The following is a 9330-nucleotide window of genomic DNA, read 5'->3' as shown; positions in this document are numbered from 1 at the left end:
TCAAGGACCGACTTATGATGGAAAATTTGCTGCTTGCTTCGGAGCTGGTTAAAGATTATCACAAGGAATCAATATCACCTCGTTGCATGATGAAAATCGATATCTCCAAAGCTTTTGACTCAGTACAATGGCATTTCCTCCTAAAAATTCTCAAAGCCATCAACCTTCCTGATATCTTCATCCATTGGATTGAACTTTGCATTGGTTCAGCTTTGTTCTCCGTACAGGTCAATGGAGAGTTAGCAGGTTACTTTCAGAGTACAAGAGGGTTGCGACAGGGATGCTCCTTATCACCATATCTTTTTGTCATTTGCATGAATGTGTTGTCCCTTATGCTTGACAAGGCTGCACTCGATCAACAAATTGGATACCATCCTCCTGCAAAACAATGAGACTCACCCATCTTTGTTTTGCATATGATATTCTATTTTTCTCTGATGGTAGCTCTCGATCTGTCGAAGAAACATTAGCAGTGTTTGATCGGTTTGCAGCAGCCTCTGGTCTCAAAATAAGCCTTGAGAAATCAACTCTTTTTATGGCGGGTACTTCACCGCAACACCAACAAGCTATTCTTCAGCATTTTCCGTTTGCAGTTGGTTCTCTCCCTGTCTGGTACCTGGGACTTCCGCTTCTAACTCGATGTATAACACCCGCTGACTATCTGCCACTCATTGAGAGAATTCGCTTACGTATAACGTCCTGGACCGGCCGCTTCCTGTCCTTTGCAGGTCGACTACAGTTGATTAAATCAGTTCTTTCTAGCCTTACCAACTTCTGGCTCTCTGCTTTCAGTCTGCCGAAGAAGTGTCTTCAAGAGATTGATAGCCTCTTCTCCGCTTTCTTGTGTTCTGGTCCGGCTCTGAATTCAAAAAAGGCAAAGATTTCTTGGTTTGATGTGTGTAAACCAACACGTGAGGGTGGTCTGGGGCTTCGTCGTCTGCAAGATACGAACACAGTCTGCATTCTGAAACTTATTTGGCGTTTAGTGTCCGCTGGAAACTCCCTGTGGGTTAATTGGGTTAGGCGAAATCTGATACGCACAGGTTCCTTTTGGTCAGTAAATGAGCGTAGTGTCGGGGGATCATGGATGTGGAGGAAAATTCTAAAGTACCGTAATGTTTCTTCAAGTTTTCATAAGGTGGAGGTGAAAACGGGTCAAGCGACGTCCTTTTGGTTTGATGTTTGGAGCCCTCTAGATCAGCTATTTGCTAAACTTGGAGAGCGTGGTAGTATTGACATGGGAATTCCGAAGCAGAGTACTGTCGCGGAGGCACTTTCAACGCATAGGAGGCGTAGGCATCGAGTTGATTTTTTAAATCAGCTTGAAGATGTGCTTGACTCCGTTCGTCAGTCAATACAATTGCAGGGTTGTGATCGTCCTCTATGGAAACAGAAAACTGGCTCATTTAAAGGCAAATTCTCATCATCTGATACGTGGTGTTTAATTCGGCAAACAAGCCACTACTGTGAATGGTCGGCTGGGGTTTGGTTCCCCCATGCTACACCTAAATATTTTTTTGTCACTTGGCTCGCTTATCACAACAGGCTCTCCACGGGAGACAAACTGGTTCAATGGAACACTGCTGCGAATGGTGATTGTGTTCTCTGCCAGGGACAGGGGGAAACAAGGAACCACCTGTTTTTCACCTGGACCTATTCCTCCCACATTTGGTCTGCTCTAGCTGACGGGTTGCTCGGCGTCAAGTTTACCACGGTTTGGGACACATTGACACCTCTGCTTCTTGACTCCTCCACTCCAAGGCTTCACTTGTTTGTGTTGCGGTATGTTTTTCAATCTGCCATACATACCATCTGGCGAGAACGTAATGCTCGACGTCATGGAGAACCTCCAACCCCACCCTCCAATCTGATTCGCTTCATTGAAAGGACTGTTCGTAATCGGCTGCTCACATTGACGACCATCTCCGGTTTTGAAAGTGGTCTTCAGTATTGGTTTCAAACCCATCCCAATTAAGGATTCTCTCTGAATCACTCTCTCCTCAACTGTTTTGCTTATTTTCAATTTCTTTGAAGCTCTATTAAACTCTAAACCTGTTCTGTAACACTGTTTTTTTGGTGAATATAATTTAACATTCATACAAAAAAAAATTGCCAAAATTGTATAAAAACTTAATATTGATACGGAAAAAAAAAATCATAAGTACCCAAACTCACCACTCTTATCTGCAATGGACCTATATTAATTTGCCTTTGTTCCTGCGTCTCCTGTACGTACACGTAGTCCAAACAATACGTAGAGTTTCCAAAGATCAGGTTCGTCCTTGCATATTATTACGTTAGTCACTAAGAGGAAGCATTAAGGATTGATTTATAAACTTAACTGAACCGAGGTGTTCCAATTTTATCGGATACAGAAACTGAACCGAGGTATTTTTAGACCGTAAAAGAACACAAATATGTGAGACTAATTAGTGAATATTTTTGGTACTTTAAAAATTTTATATATATATGTTTTGGGTACCTTAGATTTACCATACGTTATATTCATACATGAAAATCATTATCACTAGCTAGACAAGAATTACTATTCTCATCACCAATATCAATATTACTCAACATTACTCAAATAATTACCGTTCTCTACTTGTTCACTAAAAAAACAAATGTCAAAATCTGAACCAAGTGGACAAATAACTCTCTCTGGAAACATGGTCTGAGAAGAGGCTAAGAGGTTGTTGCAGTCTGTATAGACTAAGACCATCTCCAATGGTTTTCTTTATTTTTTTCTCTATAATAAAAGAACTCTATAATAGAGATGAGTGTTACTCCAATGGTCTTTTATAAAATAGAGATTGCTATTTTTTCCTCTATTTATAGAGGAACCTTTGTAAAAAAAATAGGGTTCCTCTATAAATAGAGGAAAAAATAGCAATCTCTATTTTATAAAAGACCATTGGAGTAAAACTCATCTCTATTATAGAGTTTTTCTATTATAGAGGCAAAAGTAGAGAACCATTGGAGATGCTCTTAGTGACTAACGTAGTAACATGCAAAGACGAACCTGATCTTTGGAAAATGTACGTATTGTTTGGACTACGTGTACAGGAGACGCAGGAACAAAGGCAAATCAATAGATATAGGTCCATTGGAGATAAGAGTGGTGAGTTGGGTACTTATGATTTTTTGTTTCCGTATCAATATTAAGTTTTTATACAATTTTCGCAAATTTTTGAGAGAACTACAAGTAGCAGAAATGAAGAAAAGCTAAGAAGAACAACAAACACTACACATACGATAATTAAGGAAGCAGAAGTGAAAACCAAAAAGACAGAGACCCAGGAAGCTCAGACATTTGCGTGATTTTCTCAATGGGAATAACTTTGTAGTAATATTACAAATAAATCTGCACTGCACACCGATTAGTCTCTATATACTTTTTTTTTTGTTAAAGAAATCTCTATATACTTATTTAAGTAATGTTGTTAACATTTAATCCTACTATCATGTGGTATATTATAAAAATGGCATTACATTTTAATTAAATAACTAACAAAAAAAACTTATATTTGGTTTATAAAATAATAAAAAAGATTTTCAAAATTATTTATTAAAATCATTTAACAGTTTCTATTTATTGTTTCAGAAATCTTAGGAAACAATAACAAGCTATTTAGAACAATTATAAAACATCATTTTATTTATAAAAGTAAATTAAATATTTACATGTCTAAACGTTTAATAATGACAGATATATTTTAAAACAAAGATACAACATTGCTTATATTTTAAAAATATTTGTATATATTTATTTAAGCAGTGTTGTTAGAACTTTAACCCGCTTTGATATGGCATATTACGAAATATGCTATTGTATTTTAATTAATATAATAACTAAAAAAAGAAAATTTATATTTGTTAACAAAATAACAAACAATATTTTTAAAATTATTTAAATATTCTATTTATTGTTTTAGAAATCTTAGGAAACAATAATAAACTATTTAATTGGCTAAATCTTATTCTTTTTATTTACATAATATTCACTTTATAAATAATACTAAGTGTATAATGTTGACTATATATATATGTATATATACATAATCTAATAGTAATTTTCACAGAAAAGTTAATCTATACTAACACATTATACCAATAACTGCAATTTGTAATTTTGGTATATTAATATCTGATCACATCAATTTGTAATAGCAGATCACAGGTCAATACATGTTTTGTTGGGTTTTGTTTAAGACTTTACTGAATGTATAACTAACGAATTTGATATTGCACCCAAACCAAAATAGTAGTACCGACTACGTGTCGAGATCGGAGATCTTTAGTAAACTAAATATATAATGTTATAAAATGTATAGAATAAATAAATAATTTTACTATTATTTTGTAACAAACAAATCCAAATTTATTTAAATTTATTCAAATTTACTCAAATTTACTAGTTTTTGTTTATTTACAAAATTTGTAAGTAGTAAATTTACTCAAATTTACTAACGAATTTGATAGTGCACCCAAACCAAAATAGTAGTACCGATTATGGATCGAAATTGGAGATTAAGTAAATTAAATATATAATTTTATAAAATATATAGAATAAATAAACTTTTTACTATTATTTTGTAACAAACAAGTCCAAATTTACTTTAATTTACTCAAATTTACTAGTTTGTGTTTATTTACAAAAGTTGTAAGAGGGTGTGAGAATCTATCAATGCATGTATCAATAAGGGTTATATAGCTAGATCAAACTCGTGTAAGAGATTCAAAAATAGCCTGACCAAATTTTTTTTTTTTTTTTGGTTACTTAATTAAAATACCGTGCATGAAGAACAAATTTCAAGAAAGTAACCAACTTCACTCTACTGTTGCCAACCTTTACTTTCGATGAAAATAGAAGTGAGAGGCCAATTGCTTTGGTCACATAATTATAACTCATAACAATATCTTTGTTGAACCCAAGGGCCTTTTTAAATTTCCGTAAACAGTTGGGAAGAAACTAAAAAACTATCACGATCATCAAAGTTCATCAAAGATCATTAAAGATCATCAAAGTTCATAGAAAGTAAAAAACAGCCACTGATCAAAATTCACAATTAAGTACGAGTTGGCATGTTGTTGAACCTCTAGGAGAGAGTAACATATCCTGGATCATCATCTCAACTGGAACTTGTCTCTCTGGAGCGTCCATAAACAAGATTGTCCCAGCCTTCAAGCAACAAGCATTTCTCAAGCCTTTTTCTCTCTCTCTCGAAGCAGGTATCATGCTTTATCTTCAAACCCTTGGAGTATCTAAACACCCTTTAAATATTTCCAAACGACGTCAGTTTGAGAAGAAAAAAAAAATGACGTCGTTCTATTTTATAAAATAATTTCCGTTAAGTATTCAATAACAGTTTGATTTATTTAAATACAGTCATAGTATGTAAACCAAAATCTACCATTGTCAAACAAAAATGTTATAATTCTTTGGGTAATCTTTCATGGTATATCGTCAAATTTCGAGTACCATCTTAATATATAGCACTTACAAATTCCATACTATTATAATTTGCTATCAGTGCCCACTTTTTTTTATATAATGTCTGGATTGACCAGTGCAACAAGTGCATTTGTACTGGGACCAAAAAAATTAAGACCCAATAAATTTAAAGTCCAATGAAATAACACTAACCTAAAACTAAACTATTGCTGTTTCTTTTCCTCTTTTGATCAGTGCCCACTTTTTTTTTATATAATGTCTGGATTGTCTATGATGCTGGGGTTGAAAACATTTCATGTTATTTTCTTCTCTATGTTGAATCTTGAAAAACAAAATAAAAGTTGTTTTTCTTTAGTCTTCTGTAGCTACAGAGGTATAATCTTCATTCTTCTCCTATCAATCTCGCCCAACCCTCTGATTTCCAGGATACTTTAGATTAGGTAGTTCAAAACTCAGAGCTAATTAAAAAGAAAACTATGCAATTTCAAAATCATCAAATACTCCCCCAACCCTCTGGTACGTACGTAAACTAGGTACGTACACCGTCCAACAACTGTGATTTAACATAGGAAACTGACGAGTTTAGATACTACTTAGAGGAAGCATTAAGGATGGATTTATAAACTTAACTGAACCGAGGTATTCCAGTTTTATCGGATAAAGAAACTGAACCAGGGTATTTTTAGACCGTAAAAGAACACAAATATGTGAGACTAATTAATGGATATTTTTGGTACTTTTAAAAACATATATATATATATATATATATATATATATATATTGGGTACTTTAGATTTACCGTACTTTATATTCATACATGAACATCATTATCACTAGCTGGACAAGAATAACTATTTTCATCATCAATATCAATATTACTCAACATTACTCAAATAATTACCATTCTCTGCTTGTTCCCTAAAAAAAGAAATGTCAAAATCTGAACCAAGTGGACAAATAAGTATCTCTCGAAACCTGGTCCGAGAAGAATAAGGGCAATCTCCAACCCAGAAATGGCCGAGATTTTCAAAAAATATATATACAGTACTAAATATAAATGTTTTATTCTTTTATGTTTGTTTTAGTATAATTTTATTTATATTTAGATTATGGATCGTACTTTTTGTTTTTGGTATTGATTAGGTTTGGAATAACACTTCTCGTTAACTTATTTGATATCAGACTAAAACATTTTGTATATTTTAGTAGACCAATTCGTAAAAAGCTATATAATTATATTTATGTAAACCCGTAAAAACCTATATAATTATATTTATGTAAACTCTAACCCGTTTCATAACATGATTTGGAAGATTTTGTTTTTTTTTAACAAGTTTAAAGTAACTAGCATATTTAAACTATATATACTAATTTCTTTTAGAATTATTTTAAGTATGTTTTTGGATATTACAAATAAATAACTTCAAGTTTTGATATTTATTCAAATGACAAGGTTTAATTATGTAAATCATACAAATAATAGGTTACTTTACCAAATGTACTTCCAAATTAATAATAGGGAGACTAGGAGAGTAACCAGTGCCCTATGCACGATCAAATTTAATTTATAAAAATAGTCATCTGCTAAATATTTTTTCTTTTAACATGTACTCCCTCTGTCTCACATAGTTTGATGTTTAGTATATTTCACACATATTAAGGCAACAGAAATATAATCAATTCATTATTTACTTTTTCTTTCAATTGGGTGAAGTTGTACGTTTAGAATATTTTTAAAGTATTTTAATACATTATTTTTAGTATTTTTAATATTTAGTAAATACCCCCTCCCCCTCCCAAAAAAAAATTCAAAATCTTCCAATTTTTTTTATTTAATACCTCGCCGCCCTAAATATTTTAGAGGATTTTGATTAAAATCCTATATTATTCAATACTTTTTTTAGTTTTTTTTTACAACAAAAAAGATCAGCTCATGAGAGCCAATATGAGGAAAATTCGTCTACAAACATAACATGATGCGGTGAGGTACGCGTTTGGCATGCCAAAGAGTCTGCACTTACATTAGCATTTGTTGAAATTAAAGATAAAGAGAAAGAAGAAAACTCCTCCATGTCCATCTTGATATCGTCGAGGTAGGGTTTGAAGGCCGGCCAGTCCTGAGGAAAAAACATCATCTTCACCAAATCTGAGCAATATATATAAAAAGCGACATCTCGATAGTCATGTCCAATCATGCACTGCAAAGCCTAGACAAAGGCTTCTACTTCAGCATGCAATAGGGAAAGACTATGTCGGAAATTGGTTGTGCCCCTCGTCGTCGAAGCTTCCTGAAAGGATGAACACACCCATCCTACACCTGCAAAAGCATCACCTGCTTTCCACGAACCATCTACAAAACACCAGTAACCTGAAAAAACAGTGGGCATATGACCGACGCGCCCTGAGTCCGGAACACATGGAACATTGAGAGATGGGGATAACGCACACCTTCCAAGGTGATTTTGAGAGATTTCAAAAATAAATAAATAAAAATTAGATGACATAAAAATTGCAGAGATAATAACTCATCATCAATCCTATCATCTTCTTCTTCCACATCATCAATCCTATCTTTTCGTTAAATTGCAAGATCGTAAGCGAGTTCTTTATATAGAAGTAACTAATCTCTATAAATAAATGAATTTATCTTAACTATTTAACGAAAATATAAAATTTAATTGACTTTGCTGTAACTAATTTTCCTATTACTAGAAAATGGTTTCATATATTTTAAAGTAAAAACTGAAACTGAATTAATTTATGATAGTCTAATTTAAAAATAAAGAAGATTTTCTAATATATGAAAAACTCATATTATATTCAATAATCATATATATTGTATTAAAGACACAACTTAAATAATTTTTAATTCATATTTAATATTTTAAGTTACAGTTTGACTGTATTCAAAACATATGTACTAAAAGAAAATATATAAACATAATGTATCATAACATAACATATTTTAAAATAATTTATTTTTAAAAATACTATCTATTTTAAAATGATCAGAAATACAGATAATATATAGAAAAATTTTAAAAATTAATTTGACACACTTTTATTTTCATGAATTTTTATTTAAGAAAATAGTTAAACTTAGAGCATAAGATATTTGTTTTGTGATATCGTTTTAATAAATTATTTTAAAATTGACTTATCATATAAAAAATTATTTGTTGTTAACTACTACTTTTAGATGATGACAGTAAAAATTAATATATAGGACAACATTCAATTATCTATCAAAGTAATTAAGCAAGGTCTTACTCTTTTCTTTCTAGACTACTTGTCTGTTTTTTATTTTCAAAAAAACAAAAATAAATATAAATATAATTTATCTTAACTATTTAACAAAAAGTCCAAATATAATTGGTTTTTTGTGTAATTAATGGTTCTATTACTAACATATTTTTAAATAATTTCAACAATACATTGTAATTACAAATATTTAGTATACTTAACTTTTCTCTGTATCTCTTCGTGACCCTTCTATGAAGCACTATATAACATGTATAAATTTAATATTATATTGTAGTTTAACCGTAGTATTATGAAAATTATTTTGCAAGGGATATATTAACAATTGCATGTACATCTCCTATATAATAAAACGGAAGTACACAATTTTTTTTTGTAGACTATATAATTTTTATAAGTTGATTACAAAATAGGTTATACATTAAAAATATATTGGTTATAAAAAAAGTTATAGATTAATTAGTTATTCTGTGGAATATATGAATATACTTAAGAATATCCCAAATAGTCATCTAAAAATGAATATTCTAATGATTTATACAATTTCCAATAAAATATTTAGTACTCCATGTATTGTTACAAAATAGATTCAGTTAGAGGCATGAAATATACTA

The sequence above is a fragment of the Camelina sativa genome, chromosome 11, assembly GCF_000633955.1.
Source record: "Camelina sativa cultivar DH55 chromosome 11, Cs, whole genome shotgun sequence".
NCBI classification, from domain to species: Eukaryota; Viridiplantae; Streptophyta; class Magnoliopsida; order Brassicales; family Brassicaceae; genus Camelina; species Camelina sativa.
The sequence above is the reverse complement of the archived record's forward strand: the minus strand, read 5'-3'. Positions refer to the sequence as shown.